This window comes from Scatophagus argus, chromosome 10 (genome assembly GCF_020382885.2).
Source record: "Scatophagus argus isolate fScaArg1 chromosome 10, fScaArg1.pri, whole genome shotgun sequence".
NCBI classification, from domain to species: Eukaryota; Metazoa; Chordata; class Actinopteri; family Scatophagidae; genus Scatophagus; species Scatophagus argus.
In genome coordinates, this window is record NC_058502.1 from 2,288,623 (window position 1) to 2,313,994 (window position 25,372).

Here is a 25,372-nt window from a genome sequence, read left to right on the forward strand (position 1 = left end):
AAACACACAACAGTTTTATGAATATTCAGTTGGGGCAAGTTGGCGCAAAAGAACTGAAGAAATTAGAGGATGGAGAAGCAGAAAGACAGAAAGTGAAAAAGGATGAGAATCCAGTAGACAAAACATTTGTTTCTCACATCATTAAGTCCATCCAGGACCAGACTGAGAGCCTCTCACATACTGATTTTTGATCACCACCGGGCCCTGATGGTCCCTGATGACTCGTACAGGGGTGCAGGTGGTCCAGTTTTTTCCACTTCCGGTTTGTCTCTCAGATGATTGAAACAGTTTATCTCGAGGAAACTGAATTCTGACACGTCTGTTTAAAATGGAGGAAGCAGAATGTAAAGTCCCAAGGAGTCATTTTGTGATGTTGCTAGTTTCATGATGTTAATCGGTTGTTTGGAAATCAAATCAAAGGAAAGAAATATGGATAATCAAAGCACTTTTAGACTGTGTGGGCTGGATCATTTGGCTTTTGAGTGCCATGTGAAGATAATTATAGTCATAACAGTGTGTTTTTGTCACATTCTTCCTGGGTGTGCTTCACACCTACTGCGTGCAGGAATTTGTGTACAGTATGTGTGCATATTGAAGATGGGAGGCGCACATAAACATTGATGCAGCTCACTGGCACAGGCAACATGATGACAGAAAAAGATGGAGCCCAGTTACATTCAGAGTTTGTACAACAATCCAGTTTTCTGAGCAGGATAGGAAATAAAAGTTGGAGTGTGTCTAGACTTTGTTCTGTCTTGCTCTAAAGCCTATAAATTGGTGAAGAAGAGCATCTGTGATCATTACTGGTTGCATCAGCAGTTTACTGAGTTGTTGAGTTTCCTTGGAATTCCCCAAAGCTTGATTAAATTCCTCCTCTAAAGGCGGCTCCTGTTTGCAGTCTCAATCATAAAATAGTTGGCACACTGTGTGAACCGTAAATAAAAACAGGATGTGATCATCTGCAAACAAACTGTGTTTACCGACAACAAAGTGTTACTGAAACATCCTTTAAACAGTCATGTGTTTGACAAAGTGGTGAACCTTTCATACCCAATCAGGATCCTCATCACCTGTTAGCAGCAAACCTGTTTACCTGTGGACTCTTCTGAACAGGTGTGTTTTGAGTAGTACACAACTTTCTCAGTCTACTGTTGCTCCTCTCCCAACAACAAACATGTTGCTGCCATTAAATTCAGAATAAGCAGATATTTACAAAAACCAGTGAAGTTAAATATATTGTCTTCATACTGTTTTCACAACGGATTAGCAAATGATCACATTCTGTTTTTATCCATGGCTTAGTGTCCCAGCTTTTTGGAATCAGGGCTGTAAGTGAGACAGCTGACTCCTCTTTGGTCCTTGTAAAATTTTTTATCTCCACAGAGGAAATCCAGGTGTCCAAACAGCACAGAAACTAAGCGACAAATCTCCTTCTGAAAACTGGACTGGCAAATATAAATGTAGTTTTTGTTTTTTCTTTTTTTCTTTTTGTAACAGTAACAGATTAACACAGTTAAAGAGCACAGTGTGTTTCTCCCTGAGGCCTAAAAGTCATTTGCAGAGCTGAAGTTTTAAATGTTTTATGATTTGGATGACTTACGTATCCCAGCAGTCGTCTTCTTTGCTGCTTTTTGCTGGGGAGTTGATTTCTTAGTTTGTGTTGTGCACACAAGGAAAGAAGAAAGATACAAACAAAAAAGGGACTTGCTCTTCAAACTTTTGCTTCATAACTACAGCAGCTCAGCCTCAGCAAACCCTAAACTCAGTTCTGCACAAGCGTAACCTGGCATGATCAATGACTAAAACACCTGTGTGGGAAAGCAGGGCATCGCTCCTCATGTAGTCACAGAATGTGAGATGTTCCTCTGGTTCAAATCCTTCTGGCACTGCAGAAACACACAAGAAATGCCGTTGTTGCAGTTCCTCTAACTTCTCAACCCAAATTTGGCAGAAGTGATGTGCTGTGGAGCCCGCGAGATGTTTTACACCCCATAAATCCTGAGTATTTGGACTGTTAGCCCACTACTGCATCCTGCGGGGAGGTGGGGAGATTTGTGTTGTGTTTCCTCACTCTGGGAGCCAGGAGACATGATAAATTGTCCCACAAGTACAAACTGAGTTCAAATACATCAAAAGACTCACTATCATGTGCACACAGAGTCAGAAGTCGCAGACACGTGCAGCGTACACGCCACAGAATCAAGCATACAGTCACACCCCCTGGCTGTGAATGCAGAAGCTGCGGATGATGTGATCGACATGGTCTGGTGTGACTGATGAAACTTTAAAACGTCTTTGGACATCATCTACGAAACCAGCCATTTGGTTCATGAGACACGTCTCTTAACACTCTTCCATTTGATTGATGAACCCTCACCTGGCATACTTCACTGCTGCTCAGTCGTCCATATTCCTATCAATCTCAATAACAGACAGTTGTTAAGATAGCCACACCCGCTGCACTATGGCTTCACTGAAATCAAGTGAAGAAAAACACGTTAAAGGGTCCATCCACTCAAATTACAAAAGTGTTTTCTCATGAGATGATGACAAATGTGAAGCTTCTGCACTTGTTTATGAGTCGAGGGTTCATGTAGAAAATGCATGAAACGGCAACAGTAAGTCCTCAAATGCAGAAGGACTGCCGTGGGTCGTCTGCATGACTGGAGTGGTGCTGGCTTTGAAAACACCATCTGTTACCACCACAGTGTCATAGTACTACAGTGCTGTTAAACAGGAGAGGATAACTCGAACAAAATGTTAAATAAATATGAAAATGCATCTTTTCTGTGATTCTGTGTCGCTGGACTTCAGTCCCCTGCTGTGCTGGTTTTCTCCATTTGTTTTTCATGTAATTTTCTTAATGTTAAGTCAGTTTCTACCTTTTCTTCTATGATGCTCAGTTGTGCCAGTGGTGCAGGCCAGTTAAGTCACAATTTGCTGACACTGCCCAATTCTTTCTTCTTTTTATTTATGTTTCTTTCTTCTAGTTGTACCCGAGATTCACACTTTTATTACTGTTAATACATTGGATTTGTTGGTGTCCTTGTGCTTTTTTTTGCAGTTAAGTCTTTCTGTGTGCACTACAACAGAGACTTTAATGACATCACATTCTAAATATACAGACAGCTTTGCAGCTATAAAAGCTTCCATTGGGCCACAGTCACGCTGGAATAGAAAAGGGCCTTCCCCAAATTGTTGCCACAAAGTTGGAAGCATAGCATTGTCCAAAATGTCTGTCTCCAAATGTGCTTGAGCATTAAGATTTCCCTTCACTAGAAGTCAGAGGCCGAGCCCAACCTCTGAAAAACAGGCCCATAAAGAGGGGTGTCTGGATAGTTTTGTCTATATAGTGCTTGTAATCCCATTATGTTCTCATTGTGATAAAACAGCATGTACCAAGTAAGAAATCTGAGGAAAAACAGCACAGCAGTCCACAGCTGTTTTATTGTCTCTGTGTGTTTATGATGAAACACATTGTGTGCTGTTTAACCCTGCATGTCTTCTCTCTGCTACTCTTCCTCACACAAATCTCTCAGGGTTCAGTGTCCTGAAGAAGCCTACAAGCTTTAAACAGATAAAGTATCTATACTCCATGTTCCCGCTGCTGTGCACAGGAAAAATGTTTTTGCATTAGCAAAGTAATCAACATGCATACAGCTACTAAAAATATACCTGTTTTGTGAAACACAAAATGGGAGTGTGTCCCCCGTCACTGACAGCCTGTAGATCTACAATACATGCTTCATTTCCCCAAATGAAAAATTAAAAAGCAGCAAGCAATCATCCAATCCAGAGCAGGAGATCCACTGGCTTTCTCTTGATCACAACCAGCCAGTGTGAGAAACTGAACACATTTTGTTGGTTAAGATGAAGTTAAGATGAAATCGTGCTGCTTTAATATGCATCATGATCAATTAATAATTGTAACAGATTTATTCATTAACTATACATTCACATACATGTTTCCCACTGCTGTGTAAAGCTAACTTTCCCATCATCATCCATTTCAGAAATTATGAATGAGACACCAAAGTGAATTTTCCCACAGTTTGTCAGATTCCATACACGTATAAATATGTACTCATGCATATGTACTCATACACATTTACTTCATTTCAGGAATGTTACTTTAATTCAAACTTAAACAAAAATATATATTCTTTAATGTTTACATTTTGTTTCTATTGTTTAGCAGGACAGTCTGCAAAGCAAGCAAACGCCGAAACAGAAATGAAATAAACGTAGAATAACATATAAATATATGGTTTGTTTTTAATGAAAGTGGACTTATTTTCAACAATTTCTGTGCTTCGGTTGGGCGGTGCATTTATCAATACTGATTATTTATTTTTATTTTACATGCTTCAATCTTGAGAGGGGTTGAGAGGTCTGTGGGGAGGGCAGAAAGAGAGAGAAGAGAAATCAAACAGTAGGTGAGCTGAACATGTGTCCATCAGTGTGTTCATGGTTCCATCACACAGCTCTGCATAGTTTGTTCCTCTGATATCTATATACTGTACACTTAGCACGTTGCTGCCCGCTGGGCCCTGCAATCACTTCATCTTATCTGTGGCCATGTTCTTTGTGTGTGTGTGTGTGTGTGTGTGTGCAGTGGTGTTTGTTCTGTTGCAGCCTCATGTTGCCAGCTGTAAAGAAGTCAACACCTCCAGGGAGGACCAGGATGTGATGTTAATGCAGGTCAGCAGAATGTAACTGTAAACCAAAATCGATGGAAGGCCTCTGGAAGATGCTGCACAAAGTTTAAGCAGTGATTCAAATATAAAAGTGAAATCTGAAAGTGCATTTCTGTTTGTGTTTCCACCACAAGGCAGACCAAGTACAGATTATGTTATGGTTATCGAAACTCGCCTTCACCTCAATGATCCAGCCTGGTCAACAGAAATGAACAGGCAGAAACAGCACCAGTTTTCACTACACATGGTGTCTTTAGGCAAGTTGTTTTGCTTCAGATGTCAAAGTGTGCGAGCACAAGCTACTTGTGGACAGGTTGTGGAGAAAAGACCTTCGGGTGGAACTGCATCTGTGGTAGATTTAACTGCCAACCACTGCTAACAAAGTCAGATCACAGAATTAATATCTGGCCCCACGAGAGTCGCTCTGCTTCAAGATTTTCTTCCCAGTGCATATGGTTTGCCAGGGGGATGTATGTGTGTTTGTCCCCGAAGGAGTACAGATGCAGATGTGAGGAGGGGGGAGGGCGGAAAAGAAAAGAACCAGATGTGCTGTAGTGGGAGGCCTTCGTTCAGGCTGATCAGGCTGAGGCAAGTGGCCGCTCATGTTAAGCCTCTTAGTTGTGCCAATTCAAATGACACTGGATGAGAGCTTCTGGTCCGGGTCACACAAAGATGTGCTCGTGTGTTGTATGTGCACATCAGTTCAGCCCTAAGCTCAGAGACTGGAAACGCATGCTTGTGTGTGTGCATTTTCATCTTAATATGTGTGCATTCCAAGCCATAGCCTGGCATTAGCAGCACAGTATGGGGCATTACCAGGCATCACCACACATCCTGCCATATCAGTGCAATATGCTGGAAACAGATGCTTGTGATCAGGTAAGATGGATGAGATCAGTACGTGATCTGACATCAGCCATTGATGGTTTGCTAATATGGATTAGTGACCAAAGAAGTAGAGGAGATGCAGCTTACAGTATGTGGATTTAGACAGAGACGGGATGTGATGATATGGTTATATAAGTCATATATAATTCAAGTGATGAGTGCAAGGCCTTAAGGAATCAATGTGGAAGCAGCATGAATGATCTGTAAAATGATACAGCATAAAGATGAAATATCAGGCACCCACAGCACAGAGAAATAAATGAAATATACACAGTGCAGTTCACAGACAGAGTTACGTCCACTTTCATTTTATGTGTTTTCTAACTAGAGGGGGGGGGGGGGGGGGGGGGGGGGCTGTGTTGCAGTCATTTTGAACAACTGCAACACTGCAAGAAGAGCTTCTTTCACAAACAAGCACTTTCACAAAATGGGAATATAAAAGTTGTTACTAAGAGATATGAAAGTGTGCTGCTTCCTTTGAAAAAGTCTTTGTTATCACATAACAAAGCAGTTACTGTTGATCTATTAAAGCAACACAGAGTGATTCATGCACTGATTCTTTGTTTCATTTGTTGACTATAAATGAAACTGTCAATATTCCGGGGGGCTACTGTACAGAATCTATAGACGCTCACATGTAATGACATGGCAACACACGAGAGGTTTAACACTCACACTCAGTCAGTTACACCAACACATCAGCACAAAGGCATACATGTGACAGCACACACGCCCGGACAAACAAGCACACAGTTACAGCATGACTATCTGTGTGAGAGAGACATCCATTCAGTCGCCAATTTACTTCTCTTTGTTAGTTTCCTATTGTTCGGGCAGACACTCTCCAGCTGAGCCCCCTTCAGCTCCACTCGTCTGAGAGCTCTCCTCGCCCTCCTTAACAAACCTTTCACTCATTTATTTATTCCTTTCTTCTGGCGGAAGCAAACTGCTCTTAGGCCCTTAACCTGACAGATAACAAAAAAGGAAGCCACATGTAGCACAGCAAAGGTAAAGGAGAAAACTTTTCATATCTAAAAGAGGTTTGAGGGATCAGACCCTCATGCTGAGTCATGTTGCTGTCTGTCAGTGCAACCAGACCTGCAACATGCTGATCAAAGACTTTGGTGGACATGACTGTTGGAATGACTGATGAAGGGATTTTTATCAATACCTTGAGATACTTTCAATGAATCGGACCATCTATGACATCTATGACAACAAAAATGGTGCCAGTCACAGTTTAGAAAATCCCTAGATGATGGCTCTCAGATCTTTGTTTTAGAAAAATCCAAAGTTAGAACCAGAGAAAATTTGGCGTTTTTGCTTGTCAAATGACTCAAACAGTTGACCGTCTAACTTGGGGTTTGCTTAATGAGCCTCCGCAAGTCAGGATAAGGAAGACTGAAGCTGAAGTGACAAAAATCTATAATACTAAAAACATTGCTTTTCAAAGTGACACATTTCCAACAATAAATAATCAAAATGATCATTGTTCAATGTCTGTTCATCGCACGTCTGGATTCTACAGCCTCAGGCTTGTGCTCTCTCCTTCCAAATCACCAAATCAATTGCCAGAGTACAATTTTGGCTTCTGTTATTGCAGCCTGGCAGGGATAATATTTGTTTGTCAATTGGTTGGAAGAAGCATTTGAAATGGGATACATACTGCATACAAAATGAGAGCTGCTCCTTTACTAAGACCTCAACAGGAGTCTTTCCTACACCCGACTGGACAAACACACTGAGCTGCCACTGCTGCCATTTTCTTCTAATTTTCAAATCCTGCACTCTCTGCTGCTAACTGCACCAACAAGATCAGTTTCTGGGAAAAAAAAATGAATAGCAGGCTGTGCAGTTGTAAACTCATATTCAGTAATGTATCTGTAACAATTTGATTTAAATATGTTAAATGGGGCAACACTGTCCACGGTTTGGAGATTGGTCCAACGCTGTCACAGACATTTCCTGTCATTCTGATGAGACCTCTGCTCAGGGTGAAGGTTGGGGATAATCTCATAATGACAAGAGGTCAACGCACAGCGTGTCTTAATTTAACCTCCCAGACACACAGCACAATTGTTGTATTTTAAGAATCAAGATTATTTTACTTTTATCAATTTACAACAGTGAGGTTTACTTATAAACTATGGATGTATGGCTATGGGTGATATCACTGATTCCAATGAGAGTAAAAAGTGAGGATGGTGTTTAGACAGTCTAAATTAAAGTCATCATTGTTTGGTTGTTCATAAGACTTCATTAACAGTGCGTGAAAGTGGAGCAACTACATTTACTGTTAAATTTACCCTGTACTTAAGTACATTTTCAAGATAACCATACAAGGAGCTTCAGAAGAATGACTTCATCAATAGTTATAATCCAGTGATATCATGTATTTTATTGTGAAATGAGCCATTCTGCATGACAAATACTTTTAGTTTTGGTACTTTAAGTATAATTTGATTGCAGGACTGTGCAAAGTATTTCTTTTACTTAAATACAAGATGTATTTTGGTTGCTAGTTCAAAGATTAATGAGGCTGCGTGGTTATAGTATGACAGCTAAAAGCTGAAGCTAAGTGGATATAACAAATGCTTCACTGTAGCTGTACAAGTTGCTTTGTTGAGGCAGTGCAAAGAAGCAGCTTGTAATTGTAGGATTATTGTATTGTGTTTAAATAATGTTTTCCCTATACAGGATCTGGATGTAAGAACATAGGATAAATAAATAAAGAGGAGAAAGACCGTGACTACACATATTTCATATATGTTTATTCATCTTTCATCCCTTTCTTCTCCCTGTAACTGATTCTTAGTGCACTTTCTCCGCCCCGCCTCTGCTAGCCTTCCTCACTTCCTTCCTCAAATCAGCTCTCTGCAGAAGCCCTCTGTACCATTGCCTGTCAGATTGAGACTTTACTCTGGCTGGCTAGGGGACTCCTTCCCTGTCCCTCGGCAAACAGCGGGTTAGACTCATATCATGTTTCAAGCCATTACCAGCAAAGCAGAGCCCTGGGAAGGCAACGAGAGGAGAGCAGTCAGGGAATGGAAAGGAGAGGGCCAGAGGAGCAGCCATCCATCACTCTGTGCCCCCCTGGTCCTCTCACTGCCACTCCCCTCAAACACTCACCAATAAGGCTGACATGGAGGCAGGAGCCTGCCACGCCCAGGTGGAGGTCAGAGCAACCAGACACAGGGATGGAGAGATGAGACAAGGGAGAGAGAACAACTGTGGTGGATTTTATGTCACTGGAGCCTGGTGTGAACACATCGTCTACCCAGAAATACAGGGGGGAAAAGAAAAATGCTGTTGATGGGGGAAAGTGGAAGAGGAGGAAGAAAGCAAATGATAAAATGTAAAAACGACAGCACAACAAGAAACACACAGCAGATCGTAAGGCCTAATGCCTGGTTAGCACATTCGGTGTCCAGGCACGCCCCTTTTCCCCAGTGACATAACCTCAAATCCATATGTCCACACATACGTTTAGAAAAAAACAGCTTCACACAACTTTCACACACAATCCAGCTGATTGTTGTCCATTTAATGGAGCTACACACACAAACAAAACAGAAAAAAACAAACAACAAAAACAAAACATTGATGCTCAACTTTTAATTTACTAACAGAGCTAGAGTAAGAGTAAGACTGTTTTGTCAACTGCTGTTTCCAAGGTCAAGACTAAACTATGAATCCAACATGTCATTACTGTCGTGATTTTCTATCCAGTCATATGTGGATGTACAGGCAAACAATTCAATAAAAGTATTTGTTTATGTCTCAGAACATGTATAATGGCACTCACATGCCAAATATCTGAGCGGCAGAGACCCGTAAGTAAAAGGTGAGAAGCAAACAAAAACAGTTGGATTCAAACACTTAAGCAGAGACAGAGAGCTTGACAGTCAGAAAGAGGAAAATTAAGCTGCACAGACTGACTGTGATACTGATTGAAATATTTGCCAAACTCCAAAGCAGTGACAGCGCCTGAAGAAATGGAGCTCCTCACGGTGACAGGAACACACAGAGGTACATTTTGCGAGATATGCTGAAGGAAAAATCACCTCTGAGGTACTCAAGAAACCCTCTTCGCATCCCTCACTCTCAAATTTGGAGTCAGCCAGCATGCACACAACCTGGTGTTGTAATTAAATCCTCCTTCCTTGAGGCAAGTTGACAATTTACTCTTGTAAACAGGTTGTACATACAGTAGTATTTTAGACAGCGCGAGACTGTGCTAAATTGCTTCCGACATATCTTGAAGGGATTTGCCGAGGCAGGTTGTTAATTGGTTCTGTTCAATCACAGCCTCAATAAAACATGACCAGTATAAATGATGACTTTCTGGCATTTATCTCCTCCAACGGTCGAGCTTATTCTCATTATGGCTGACACAGGAAAATTATGATGGACCTGTGACACTGCAAGAGCAAAGAATGACTCTCATGTATGTCCATGTCACATGTGGACTTTCATTACCTGCTTGTCTCAGCCAGGATTCCCTTGTGAAAGAGATGTTTGACCTCAGTGGGACTTGAGTGGGCTAAAGTCCAGATGACATCATATTGTGGGTGTAAAAAATTCATTTCTTTGTTAGTAAAAAATACTGTGGTTACCAGCCTGCTGGCTAGAATTTATTAACTTTGAGGAAAGTGGTGTCTGTGACAGCTCCAGATTATGTGCAAGTCATTTTACAGTGGACTGCTTCAGCAGCTACATGGAGTACATGATGGGCTCCGCCTGTCTCCCCCTGACAGATACTGTGTTCCTGTCTCTGTCTACACGCCCACTTTAAAACGTCCAAATAAAATTTCTCCTGGCATTAAGTCACGTCTGCCCAACCTGTTTCACTTGTAAAATATATCACAATACAAGAACTATGTTGTTAAAATGCAGCTTCATCACAACACATTTGCAACCCAGATTTAAAACAAATCTTTAAATTTAAATTTCAGATCGTCATAGTGAGGGGACAGAAACCATCATCTGCATGCACTGCATTCATTTATGCATCTCTGAGATCAAACTGATCGCATTAATTGATTCAAGTGGTTCTCTCCATGTTTGGGTGTTTAGAGAGAAAATGAGTAGGTGAGGCTGAATTGTTTCCACTGGGATTTAACTGACATATACAGCCAACAGGCAAGAAACTCTTTGAGACTCTTTTGCTAAGTTTATATTTGATCCATCTTGTAACCACTATACATTTTTAAGACTTGGCTTTAATGAACCTCTCTTCGTGACTGTCAAAGGATCGTGACTTCACCAGAACTCAATGTAGCGCATGAAGAGAATCCAACAGTGAAGTGAGTCAGTCAATCCTACTGAACGCCTCATTTGCTATTTTTATGCATTGGACACATCTGTAAATGAGATCTGTGTCTTTAACTGCTGTGCAATGAAGCTGGACAGAGCTGAAGTGAGCTTTGGTCCAGTTAAAGCTAAAACATACAACATGCAACCAATGAAGTGCCAACACATCTTGCAGGGATGAAAGATAAATATTAGCTGTCTGTGAGAAGAAGTGCCCACACTGCCTGCAATCTGTAGCCCAAACCTGCTAGGAGATGGAGAACAAATATTAGCTGAGTGAGAACACAACGTGACCCAGGATGCACAGCATCTTCCTTCATCAGCTTTCACTTTCTATCTTTAAATGTTCACACGCTGAAAACATTCTTTCACAGTCGCATATTTCCATAAATCATAATAACCTCCTTGTTTATTGATGCATCACTCTGAATGTATTTCTCTGTTCCACTTTGTTGCAAAGCAGCAGTAACCGCAGCAGCTGGACCAGGTCTTGCATGCAAGTACATATCAACACAGCTGCTGCCCAAAGTCCCCCAAATGAATGTATCTGGTGCCAAATAGGATGTGGAGGTGTGTGTGTGTGTGTGTGTGTGTGAGGGGGGGGGGGGGGGGGGGGGTTGATCAAGGAAATTAAAGTCTCAGCAAGAAAGAGAAAGCTGGAAGAGAGCAGGAGCAGAAAGAGGGGAGGGGGGGAGCATTTCTGTAAAGGTTAATGTGTGTTTGGATGTTGGATGCCGGAGGGTATCTAGCCCTAATGAGTGTGAGAGAAAGTTCCAGAAGCAAGATGGCATTTGCCCTTATTTCTAATGGCAGAACAGAGAAGGAGGCAAGCTGGAAATGAAGGAAGGACTGATGGACGGACGAAAGAAAGAAGGAAAGACAGAAGTAAATAGAAGGATAGATTTTCATAATGCTGACTGCGTAGACTGAAGATTTGCCTGAACCGTTCTACACACTTCATACTCCATCTAGACTGGCTTCCAATTATAAGCAGCTGTTTCTAACACTGAGCACTAGACATTGACTTTTTAATTAGCCCCATCCATCTCCTTTGGCCTGCTACAAATACATTTTCAGTAGAAATACTTTTAAGTATAAATACTAAAAGTGCCCGAGTCAGGACCCTGAGAAGAGAGTCAGGCCACAGCTGAAACTGCAGGTGAAGCACATTTCTATCATATGGATTCAGAAATCCTCCTTTGGATCAGCCAGTGGAATAGGGTCAGGAAATGTTTTGTGGTTCTAAACAATAGCCAGTTTGGTTTCATATTTCATTCTTCAATGGCTGTGGGGATTATAAAGACAACATGTCAGGACTGAGAGCACCACACTTCATGACACGTGAATGTTCCTCCACTTTCTTATAATTGCTGCACTGCTGCTTGCACTTTTCCTGTTTGCATCAGGATGGAAGACAATTAAAGCCATTACTCCACACAGTAATAATCAAGTTTATGTGATTCAGAGTCTCACGCTCAAGCCAGTAAGCCTGCTGTTTCAAATCGCATGAGCAGAAACGGCAGCGATCCATTTGTGGGAGTAACAAGGACAGAAATCACACCGACAGTTTCTGCACAGAGTTTTTAAGGGAACCGTTTATGCAACACAGCATGCCTGTATGTGTATGTGTATGTTGGAAACTTTTCCTCTTTTGCATAGTCAGCTCAGCGGTGTTGAGCCTAAGTGAAAGCACAATGGATGAAAATGATGTGTGATGAATAAAGAGAGACTCAGTGAAAGCAAAGAACAAGACACTTTGACTCTAATCTTGCCTCTTTTCAAACAGACTGGCCTGTGTGAATGTCATTTTGTCTTTGAATTAGTACTCTCAAAAAACATATCAAAGTAAACGCACAAGGCACAAGCAAATTAAGGTCCAGAGTTTCACTGATGAGGTAGCGGAAAGCCTTTCGTGACAGGGAAGAAACATCTGTAACATGCCGCATTTCTCACGATAAAACAGCTGAGAGGGAGGCTTAATGGAGAGTTTTGTTGTTACTAAGAGCAATAAGGAGGGGGAGGAGCCAGAGAGAGCGATGGAGAGAGGACAGAGAGGACAGGGTCAGTAGTGAAGTCACATTAATCCCACTGAAGCCCTGTTCAGGAGGTTAATGGTCTCTCTGTGCAGTGTGACGTCTGTATAAGTGAGCGGGTAGGCGTTTTAAGACCATAACACCGGACCGAGCCTGATCTGTCTCACACTCAAACCGGATGACGTTATTTGCTTTATATACAGCCTATTAAGGATGAGAGGTGATATTGCTGGCTCACAATCAAATAAACGCAAAGCCACGCATGTAATCCCACACATACACTCATGCAATTCAAAACCTTTTGACAGCAACTGGGAGCCATGAATTCTGATTCCTGCGGGAGATACAGCAGATTTAGTTGATCTCATAATTACAGGCCTGGAGGACACAAAAGCAATCGTATGTACATGGATAATACTCACTCAGACCTTTAGAGCAACTGCTGTGAATTTTAGTGAGAAAGAGAGAGAACATTTTTATCTTATGTAGATCGCCATTTCACATGTGGATGATTTGGATGGAAGAATTTTTTTTTGAACATTTCATATGCAATGATATTATATGTGTATGTTTGGATGTATAATATTGGATTTTTATGTGCTTTGACAATATTTATTCTCTTGTCGAGACAAAATGCAAACACATGTTCTTAGCAAACATGTACTCAGTCAGATGGCTGGTGCACATACTTCCACAACAGGGACACATAAATATTAGAACAATACAGGCCACAGGTCAAAACTTTGATGTCAAATCCCCTCTGAAAACACTAGAGCTCCTCTAACGGTGCAAAATGTCAGAATACAGAATGAACGTTGTTGCAAACGAGTGAGAAGGTAATCATGTATGTTCTCTGCACCAACGTAACCACACAGAACATTCTCAGGGTGTGCACTGACGTCGACTTACAGACCTGCCGTGTCACACTGTCGAGAAGTGAGAGATTCATAATTAATGCTGTGGTGCCGATGTGGAATTTAAAAGGCGTATGAGTAGATTTACTCAAAGTATTTTCACATAGATAATATATAGTATGCAGGAGAGCATACACATGTAGTAGTACTACAGTGACACGAGTTGCCAAATGTCAAAGGGAGCGGGAAAAGGAACGGGATGGACACAGAAGGTAGACAAGTAGGTCATTCACGGTTCAGCTGAACCGCCGTCTTTAACACGTTTCAGAGACTGAGAGAGATAAAAAGATAAAGACAGAAAAACATAACTGAGATCAAGACCAAAAAGTGATGATGTGGATGGATCTGAAGGGTGGTGATGAGTCACACTGATTTTGTATTGTTATTTAAATGAGCACAACCATTTTTAGAAATGCTTATTTATTTAAGGCCTTGCATATTCTACTGAGGTAGCCAAGTGTGACCCTCTAAAGCAGTTCCTGAATCCTCATTTCATGTATTTTGTTTCTTTCCATTTAATGTTGTTTGAGATATCTTCTTATGATGAAGTCTGGATTACAATAGATGCCAGTCAATCGCAGGGCCAACACACAAAGACAAACAACCACACACCCTCACACTCACACCTAGGGGAAATTTAAAGTAGCCAATTAACCTAATGTGCATGTTTTTGGTATTGTGGGAGGAAGCCGGAGTACCCGGAGAAAACCCACGCAGGCACAGGGAGAACATGCAAACTCCACATAGAAGGACCCAGACCGGGATTCGAACCTGGAACCCTCTTGCTATGAGGCGACAGTGCTAACCACTGCACCACCGTGCCGCCCTTAGTCAATACATAAGACACTCAGTTCATTCCAAGCCACTTTTGTGACTATTAATATAATGCATGATGATGTTAATGAGTGCATTACATAATTCATTATAGATGTGCACTTCACAGAAGGTGTCAGCAAATTTTTGCAGGTTCCTCTTTAAGCTGACTCCAGCTTCTTTTGCTGATTCCACAAATGTACAAAACATGATTTTGTGTCCATTTTTTTTACAGAATTGCCTACAAAGCAGTGATTTTTTTTTTTTAATGTAACACTAAGGTATCTACATAGAAATAAGACCGATTGTGACTGACTGATATTTTATTATAATAAATATCAGTTTTTAGGGGTTTATTAAAAAAGATCAACCAGTTTAATCCTGTCAAAACTCCACAGCAGCTTCGAACAGACAGTCTCACCTCATACCGTCCTCAACAACCCTTTCTAACCCGACCGGCAGTTCACACCCTGATTGGGATGATTGACTTGTGCTGAGATAATTATCATCTGATCTAATTGGAGCTGAGTTGACACTTCACATGTGGTTCATTATTTGAAGTGAGAAGCAGAACTCTTGTCCCCGCGTCCTCACTGACAGATCCTGCCCGTCCGCCTTCCTCTGTGCTCTGCCCAGGGCGCCGAGCCAGCAGAGTGACGCCCCAGCTGTGTGTGTGTGTGTGTGTGTGTGTGTACCAGTGTATGTATGCAAGTGCTTTGCATGTGTTGCAGTTCGTGTGTGTTTGTGACTTGTGAAACAGAGAGAACAGAAGAGAGAGAGCGGGCGTTGGACATCAGTCACTGCTGACAAGTGGCGGATGGAGTGATGACAGCTCATGAGTCTGACGTGTTCATCTTCGCGGGAATGAAGTGCATCTGCACTAGAAGCCACAATTGGCTTCTAACATGATGAAAACAGTTATATTAAATAATAATAATAATAATAATAATGACAGTGAAAAATTTACACAACCACCGGGGCACTGCATCACTCCGGGCAGTCATCGTTTCATTCATGTGGCTCACATGTCAGCTGATCGGCTACCACCCCTCGTGTCTCGTACAGATGACCAGGGTTCCCTTAAGCATCTGACTGCGATGTGCAAAGTCTTCCTGCCACAAAGCCTTTCTAACACATGCTGAACATGAAATGGCGAACTCCGGTCTCCTGGGTGAACGGGGGCGTCTGTGATCCACCACTCGACCCTGAGGACCAGGCCTGTCTCAGTTTCTAAACTACGTTATGTTGTGCAGTCGCTGTCTCATACTGACGTGTCTGTGTGATGAAATGGCAGTATTTTCTAAGTAAGACAGACAGCAGAAAGTTTGAAATCAGTCCAACCTGCCCACTGATTGATGGACTTTTCAGTTTACGTATCTTTAGTCTGTTCTTACTGTTTCCTTTTATTAACACATTCTTCTGCTGCACTGTCACACTGCATCTTCCTCAGCTCTTTGTCTTCATTTTGTTTGACTCATACAGAAGTGCAATCCTACTTGAGTAAAGCCTTGTGCATGTGTATGTGTGGAGGGTGTGTTTCTGATGTGGTGAAAGCCACATTCACAGACTTGGGAGGCCTTCTGCTCATTTTAATTGTACAGCAATATCTAACCGCTTTACAAGCTGACGGCTCAATAATGGCTGAATCTGTGTGGAGGGAAACCTGAGAAGGAGCACTACCTGAAGAAACGTGCGCCCTACCAGCCTTGTGTTTACTTCAGCGGCCAATCTGCTGGTGTGCACACAGTAAAATGTCTGTGCAGGCTCCTCCCAATAAGAAGGAACAAATAAATAATAAATAATTATTAGTCCTGAAAGAAATCACTCGGACCATAAGTGTTTATCTGTGAGCCGGGAAACCACAAAAAAACAAGAAATGTCAAATGCGCTGTGTTTAAGTAAAATAATATGGAATGAAGCACACTGTTCAGTAACGATGTGTTTTGTTTTTTCTGAGCAGTGATTTGAGGGAGATCAGAGAGATTTTTTTTCAAGCATGAATGTCCATCTGGTATTACAAAAGCTCTTTTTTTGACAGCATTGGTTTCCACCGGGTAGGTTGGGTCATTTTTGTGTATCACAGATGCACCCAGTGGCATTAATCCTGCCTGGATCGGACCTGTCTGCCTTCCAGCCTGAGCAAATGACACAGTAAGTGCTGTTTTTCATCAAACTGGAGGAGAAACACAAAGATAATTTATGAATTAAATAACGTTAATGATGTTTACATGTGTCGTCATATAAAATTTGTCCTACATTCTAGTTATTGAAATAATGATGATATAACAAAGGTTATAGAATGAATTCTGATATGGGATGTTAAAACTAAACTAAACTAATCTGACTAAAGTTGAGGAATTACTTTAGGACTAAACAACCGCAGGCCGTCCGGTTACATTGTCATGTTGGATGTGCTAACTAGTTAGTTACTGTGACAAGAAGCAGACATTAAACCCTCATATCCCATAAATAGATGTGCCACCGCTGCGGCTAGCAATTTAGTTGCTAACGAGCAGAGCATATTGTATGAGACCGCGCTCGCCACCTTGCAAACAGCTGACACTGCTAACCCCCTGAGCCCAATTCTATAAACAGCATCAGAACTTCGCCATCCATCACTCGCCACCAAATCAACTCCAGCTGGGTCTAATGTAAATGTAAATGAACTGAGTGGGCAGAGAGGAAAAGATGGAGGGAGAATGAAGGGAGAGCTCATTGCTAGATGGATGAGCGAGGCGAGTTTTCCTGCCTTCATCTTGCCCTGCGGAAGGGTTTCCTCTAGCCAATTCTCCTCCTGCCCCCACAATGCATTTCTTCCTTCCTATTATCCTGTTCTTACTTCCCGTCTCCTCCATTTTTGTCTCCATTCACTCCTTCCTCACCTTTTGCTCTTTACTCAAACCTCACAATTCCATTTCCCTGCCTCGGTCCTCCTGCATTGCTCATACGTTTGTACATCGCTTTCTATTTTTTTCCGATATCTTTCTTTGTCCTCCAAACCCCGACTTGCACAGTATGTAGAGAGAAAGCAAGCGAGTCCACCTGTCATCAGTAGATCTGTGTCTCTTTCAAAAAACACGTATGCAGACAGACAACCCACCAGTTCAGCGGGCTTGTCAAAGAAAGTCTGTCTGCAACAGCTGTCACGAATGTCCCGAGGTCAGAGAGAGAAAAAGCAAGAGAAGAAAGGAACAATGACAGAGAACAGGTAGCGAGTGACGGAGATAAGGCTGAAACAAACATTGTATTGACAGAAAACTAATTGACAATGGTTTTGATACGCATTTGTCACAGGATGCTAAGTATTTGCTGGTTTCAACGTGTGGAACCTTGAAGAAAAGACAAAGAAGGGGACTGGGGAAAAACAAAATAACAAGGAGCGATATGGTGAAACATGCTGACAGATTTGTGAATCCTGAGCTTTTCTATGGATAAATGATGAATCTAGTGATATTATGGATAAATGGACAAAAGATGAATCTGGTGATATTGTGTCGACACACAAACACAAACACATGGTCCATTTCAGGCTCCCAAAGAGAAATGATGTAGCCATCTGCCCCAAGGACAGAGCAGAGCATATGACACCGAGCTTGCCAGCTTTGTGTGTGTGCATGTGTGTGAGATTGATGTGTGTTTTCCATCAAGGTGAGAGTGACCTTCTGGAAAGCTTCCCGTTTCCTTTGGAAACCTCCTGTGTGGTAACATAATAAGTAATGTGCAGTTTAACAGCTCTGATTTCCTGGAAACTAGCCCACCCCGATCCCCCACAGCACAGACTCACATCACCGAGGCCTCCAATTGCTGTTACTTACCATAATAAGACACAGGGCAGCATCTCCAAAATAAACTGGCACAACATAGGAATTCATTTTTCACTGAGCTTAACATAATAAATCCTCCATAACTGTAATGTTTCCAAAATAAAACCATCTTCCAGTGACACTAAAGTCTCCGTCTCGACTGTCTCCTCTGTGCTTCTTTGTTCTATTTCCTCCAGTGCTGTCAGCTCTAAGGCCTCCACCAGAAAAGCCGGCTCCACGCAGCCTCCCAGAGAGAAGCTGGCAACAATCTTTGAAGCTAAAAATAACAGCAACAAAATGCAGCGAGCTCGGGATAATCAGAACCCACGCCCATATGCAGGCCCGCTCGCTCGCTGGGCCGCCTGCTAAACTGCTGAGTGGCAAAAGACCTGAGCACAATCACACTGGGATCAATATCTCTTACAGGGCAGAGGGTGGCTGAGGTGCCTCATATAATGTACATGAAAAATGTGCCAACAGACACGGACACACCCACATACAAAGAATCATTATCTGCAACTAACCAAGAGGGAGGATCTCTTGCTGGTACTGATGTCGAAATTAATGGCCAGGAAAACGGATTTATTAGATTAGCTTGAGGTGCTCTTTAGTCCAGCGCTCATTTCAAAAGATCATTTAAACTAAACCATAGTGTGAAAACACCTCCAGGGTTAGTGGTAGAAGATAAAGATGAGATTAAGAATATGTCAGTTCCATTTCTGATATATTTGTATGTCTAGCTTTTTTATATAAATATAGAGATCCTTTTAAATGTATTTGCCTTCTGTAATGCCCTCTCTTTATAGCTGTTTTTATTGTTACTTTTCCCTCACGGCATTCAATCAATCTACGTGCACACAAGACTGACAAGAAACAATAAATGCACTTCATGTATATGATGTGGAAGAGCTTAGTACAGAGTTTCTGTCATGGAAATAGTCTAGAAACACTCAGGGATTCATGAAACTAATCCACAATACAACACTGATGGTCGAAGAATAATTATATAGTTATTACAAAAGGGCACAAACATTAATACAGGAAGTCAGAAGGAGTGTAAGTCAAAAGGACACAAAGAGCATATTGCCTTTTATAACATATCACACCAGAGACAACAGCTGGTCAGGTAGAAAATCATCTCGCTTTACATTTTTCCTCATGTAAGACTCAGCCATTACTGTAAAGGCATGAACACAAGAGGAACAAAGTTCTGAACCTCCTCAGTAAGATATAATTAGGTTGCATGGTGGTAACAGAGTTGTGAGAACAGGAGCACCAGGGTGAATAAACTGTTAAGTTCTACATTTACTTGTACAGGTTTCAAAAAAGGGTCCAGGTCCTTGAGGGGGTTCTGCTGGGAGCTCAGCAAAAAGCCAAATGATTCACTTTCACTGTACTTCCATGATTAAGTAACACAGTCATACATTTCTAACAGCAAAATTCTTATTAGATGAGGTCTGTGGTTTAATTTGTGTCACTGGTTTAGTGTAAATAAACTTTAAATCTTGAATGAGCAGAAAGTACTACATTCTCCTCTAGAATGCTTGTATAGAAATACATAATTATCTCAGAATTGTACTCACGCAGAACACTGACCGAACTGGTTGAAAGGTAACCACTGCAATCAACAAACACGGGGTTTTCATTTCAGTTTTATTCATGCTGAACTGATAAAAATTGAAATGTTCGTTTTGTTGGCAAATGTGACTAACTTTCGAGAGTTCTCTTGTGTACAACCACTCTTCATGACACTCCACTGAGTCCAGTCAACATCATGAGAGTTCTGGGAATATGAATCAGAAAAGCTGACCTTGAGAGACGGGCGGCGAGAGACATGAGGAGCGAGGAGGAAGAAAAGGAGGAAAACATTCAACCATACAGCTCAGCAATTGAAAGAAATCATGTTGGACTAGAACTGGTTCAGACCAGACCTGCTGGGCTCCCAGCTAGCTCTTTGTCCATTCAGGTTAAATAATCAGTGTCTAAGCATTTTATCTTCACTAATAGCGTTGTTTACTGCTAGGTGCCAGCAGCATAATGAGCAGAAGGCAGAGGGAGAGGCTGTTTTTCCAGCCCATGCATCACAGGCAAATACTGTATGCTTGGAGTATAAAACTGGGAGACGTCAAACTGTGTCATTTGGATTATATGACCTAAAGTTGATGTCTACATACAGTATGTCAGCTGGCAGATTTTGCCTGGTGTGTTACAAAATCTGTCTAAAATATCTGAAGGATCAGAAATTGAAATAAACAAAGAAGCTAAATGAGAGACAAACAATGACACATATACAAAAACTATTGCATATTCTGCATCTATAAATGACGCGTATGTTGCTGTGACCTAGAATACCATATTTATGGAGTCTTCCCAATCAAAAAAATTGGGCCAAGGACTTGTGAAATATTTATATGTTGAGGCACCGCCTTTAAAGTTCTCTACTCAAATATACTTTTTCTGATATTCTCAACTTTTTAAATGAAATAGTTTTAATTAAATTTATGTTTGCATGATTTGCATGAGTCGGGCCGGTTTAGATCATGGTACATCACATGCAGGCTTCACGTGCGGTGCCATAAGCCTGTAGTGTTTCGTACAAAACTGACCCAAAATTTGTCATATGACTGATTCAAAAACAACTCATAAGAGTCTACAATGCATGTCAAATTTACATTGTATGTATATGATCTGACTGAGCGCAGGAACGACAGTTGAGTTCCACTCACTGTGGAAGCTGGAACATTTTATAGCCATCTTTGTTGCACCAAAAGTGGACATTTTGAACAACAGCCTTTCTAGCTGTGTTTGTGGCAACACAGCCAGGAATTTTAAGGCAAGAGGTGATCACTTCCTCACCCTAAGTGTTTTTTTGTGCCCACACTTAACCAGACCTTAAGCACAGGGTCACAACGTAAGACAGACGACTGAAACGTAAAGTCATAATTGCTGCGACATCAAGAAGTCTGTTGTCAGTAAAATGCAAACATTTTAAGCATTTCAATGATGTCGTTTTCCCTGGTGTGTCCACGTGTTAGCTGGATAGTTGGAATCTTCTGCTCCCATTTTTCAAGGCCCACGCTCTTCCTCTGAAATAAGTACAGAGAAACAAGCTGCAACACTAGCTTTTGGCTATGGTTGAACTCATAGCAGTCTGATATTTATTTGCTTACTTGTGTTAAACGGTTTGCTGCTGTAGGCCAGCTGACAGATTTAATTATAGCGAGAGCAGAAGGTGGGCTGTGGGAGAAGGGGGTGGAGATTTTTGCCTCCTTGGCAACCTCTCTTATTTAATAACACACAAAAATCAATATACTGCTTTGTATATGTTCTCCAAGGCGTCATATAACATTTCTAAAGCAAATATTAGATTTTAGACTTAAATTACATCCTGTTATATCAAATCTTTCAGAATAAATACAAGAGTGTATTCAATATTTCTGAGTCAAAACATTTGTAGATTAATTGCTTGTACTGACAATAACAGGCCATATGAATGTTTCATGCAGACGTTTATATCCAGTGAATGTGAGCAATGTTGTTATTTTTTTATATTTTTGGTCAAGCAAGTAAATGAATCAATCTTCAAAAATACAGAATTTTTGTCACTGTGGGATAACTCAGCTCCCGTTCAGTTCCACCAAAAGAAACAGAAAGCAATCCCAGCTTGTGATATTAGTGTCCATGTAGTGTAAACATTAATGATTTGGCATATAACCTGTTGATGGCTGGGGTGTAGAGCCGGGTGCTGTTACCCATGGTGTTAATATAACTGCCCTTTTTCTTTCAGTAAACAGTCTCAGCGTCAAGCCAAATTAGTCTCACCAAGAACCTCAAACCACATTTACCAACGGCAGTCAGAAGCACCTCAGAGGATGGGGACATTGGAGCATTTAGCTGGCAGGTGGCAGCCTCCTCTGGAGAGGTGAATCCCAGAAAAAGGAATTAACTTCTCTCACATCTCATCAGTCGCTACCTCTACTGCCACTGGCTTCAATAAAACGGTGCAAGCCTCATCTAATCAAGGCAGCTTAAACCTGAATTCATTATTAAAAGCTCCTCTGAAGATGGAAGCAGCATTTAACTACTTTGTACTTCATCATCTTCTGGACTGGGCTGGCAGAGGCGCTCAGGGGAGAGGAGAGCAGAGGCAGAAGGAGAACTTCAACCTCGGTAGTCGGCAGCCGATTTTCTTAAAAATCTCAGAAAATAACACCTACTGACTTTCTTTTCACCGACAAGAACAACCTCTACCGGATGAAATGAAAAGCGAACACCTTCATTCACTGGAGAAGCATGCATGTGCAGGGAATCATTCAGTGTGGGATAATTTGTCAAAGGGCAATCCTCAATTATTTACACTTTCCTCTACATATTGAACATGTTTCTCTTTCGCGTCATTAATATTTCATCTCTCTTCCCCCTGCAAGACATTTCATCAGAATGAATCAAAGTGACGTTAAGCTTCTTTCTCACGGCATCTCCGCCAAATTAAAAAGTCTAATCAGGACGGTGTCACATTTGTGATGTGGCCAGCCAGTCTCAACAACTGCATCGGTGGGACTTAAGGGCAGAGAAAATTAAAAAATGCTTTGATCCTTTAGGAACAATATATGAGATAGTTTATCTTAGCAGTGAAAAGAAGCGCAACATGAGGAGAGCGAAGGCATTTTTCATTTCAGGTCAAGATAATACAAAGCTTCCCTGACATTTTGATTACGAGACAGTTGAGATGTGTTGCAGTCCAAGTTGTGTTTGGAATTTATTTCAGAGCCGTCTAACAGTAGCTACATGATGGTTTACTCCAGAATGTCAGAACTTCCTGTCAACAGCAACAAGTCAGTGGGTAAATTATGAAGCTCGAAAATCACAAAATCATGGACTGATGAACCTGTTAGGGAGGCCCAGTTTAACGGCCTGAACTCGCTCACCCCACTGGCAGAATTCTTCTACTGAATAAATAATCGTGAGTGAAACTGATGGAGCCCCAGGTTCAGTGAGAAGCTCTTTCATCTGCAAGGAAGCAGTCAAACTTCAGTGCTGGTGCTGCTTCCAGTTCTCATTCACACAAGACGTCACAGGTGGGTCACACACACATTGAATACATATAGACATACACATGCTGATGTAGACAGGAATGTGTGTGAGTGTGTGAATGGGCAGCATGCACACACACACAAGGATACACACACACACATACAGAAAATCCCCATAGGGAACTTGTTACTAAGCAGCTCAAAGACACCTAATCCAAGTGTAAAGATTTTGAGCTCAACAATCTTGTTTAAAACCTAAAATCTGGTTTAAAACCTAAAATCTCTCCCTATGAAATGTTTAGTGCAGCACAGCGATGCCCTTGGTGCTGATGGAGGTGAAGATCTGGTTCAGATGAACTGAAACAATAAAACAAAGAGCATTTCCACTGAAACGTTGTGGAGATTTAATAATTAATGGGTGGATTTATATTGATGTATACGTATGGTTTTCCTTTGATAAAGATTTCACTGCAGTTGGATTAGGAAAAACCAGCAGGCTCATGCCAGGATACAATATTTTACAAGACTACATGTTGCAACCCGTCCAAACATGGCTTACCTTATTTCACAAACTGCATGGTTCAAGTCCTTGTTTTATATGAATATATGAGCCTCCTAAGGCTAGAGACAAGTATTAGACGCCATATGCTGATCATAATGAATAATTTTGAAGGTTTTTGACAAAGAGGCACAGAACACAGAGCACAAAGAGCTGAGAAACCTTTGATCAGATGTAAAAGTTATGTTGTTGAAATATGTATTTATTCATGTAATCCAAAACCTGTTTTCTACAAAGTACATTTTTATACAGTCCGAATGGAAGTATGGTAGTCAGAGTAAGAGTTGATGCTTCATCCTCACAGTTTGTATTTGGTGTTTTTAAAGCATACTTTGCAGTGACGTGATGAAAGTGCATGACTCAGCGTAATGTGCCATAAACACTAGGAAAAGACAACTCTGCACCATACTGTTGTCACAAAAGAAGCACCACTTTGTTGCGTGTGAGTGTCACATGAGTGTTGTTAATATAAGCATAAATAATTTCTTCAAGCCTCTTCAACGTACCCTTGAGGGAAACTGAAACACAGCCAAGAGAAAACGTTCGCTTAAACGCGTCACCTCGGCATCACTTGATGAAAAACGTCCCGCCACAGACCATCTATCAAAACAATCCTTCAGCAGAAAGTCTGCTTGTAAGCCCATGTCGAGTGTGTGTGTGTGTGACTGATAGGTGGGCTAATGTAATTCTGTTGCTTCCTCAGTCACAGCGATGGGCTGTTAATCTGGATTTAGGTTTCAGGGCCACTGTCTGACTGAAACCTAATCTCGCTGAGTGGCTCAGCATAGAGACAAAGACCTCAGGCTGCACCAGAACATCTTCTGAAGCTCGGACCTGACAATCCCGTAATGATCTACAATCACAGACCAGGATCTGCTTCTTTCATTTGTTAATCTCATTTATTATCTGAGACATATCAACATGTAATAAATAAAGTCCCAGTGCTCTTTAACCATTAAATTATTCTTTCTAGGGATTTACTCTTTATCACACTGAGTCATGGTCTTACAAACATTAATAATTTCCTTTCATTATTCCTCTGCATGTCTGTGACTTGTTTTAATTTTGACTTCTTCCTAATACAGCAACAACATAAGAACGACATGGCCTCCATCTGGTGCATCTTCTCAGGTTTACAAAAAAGTCATTCATGTCGAGTTTTATGAACCTTCTATGAACCTTTATGAACTGAAACATTTTCAATCCTCTTTGCTAATTTCTCATTTATTTTATATTTCGTTTTCAGTTTATATGAAACAACACTCCCCTTAACTTGTGACTGAATGAGAGACGATGCGTGAGGTCACAGAGCTGATTTC

General features: G+C 41.3%; 1 protein-coding gene across 1 annotated transcript in view; it reads right to left on the reverse strand.

Moving 5' to 3' along the window:
• LOC124065854 (pro-neuregulin-3, membrane-bound isoform) overlaps positions 1-25,372 on the reverse strand; it is a 284,845-nt gene that overhangs the window by 255,184 nt on the left and 4,289 nt on the right. The gene's annotated exons all lie outside the window — the stretch shown is intronic.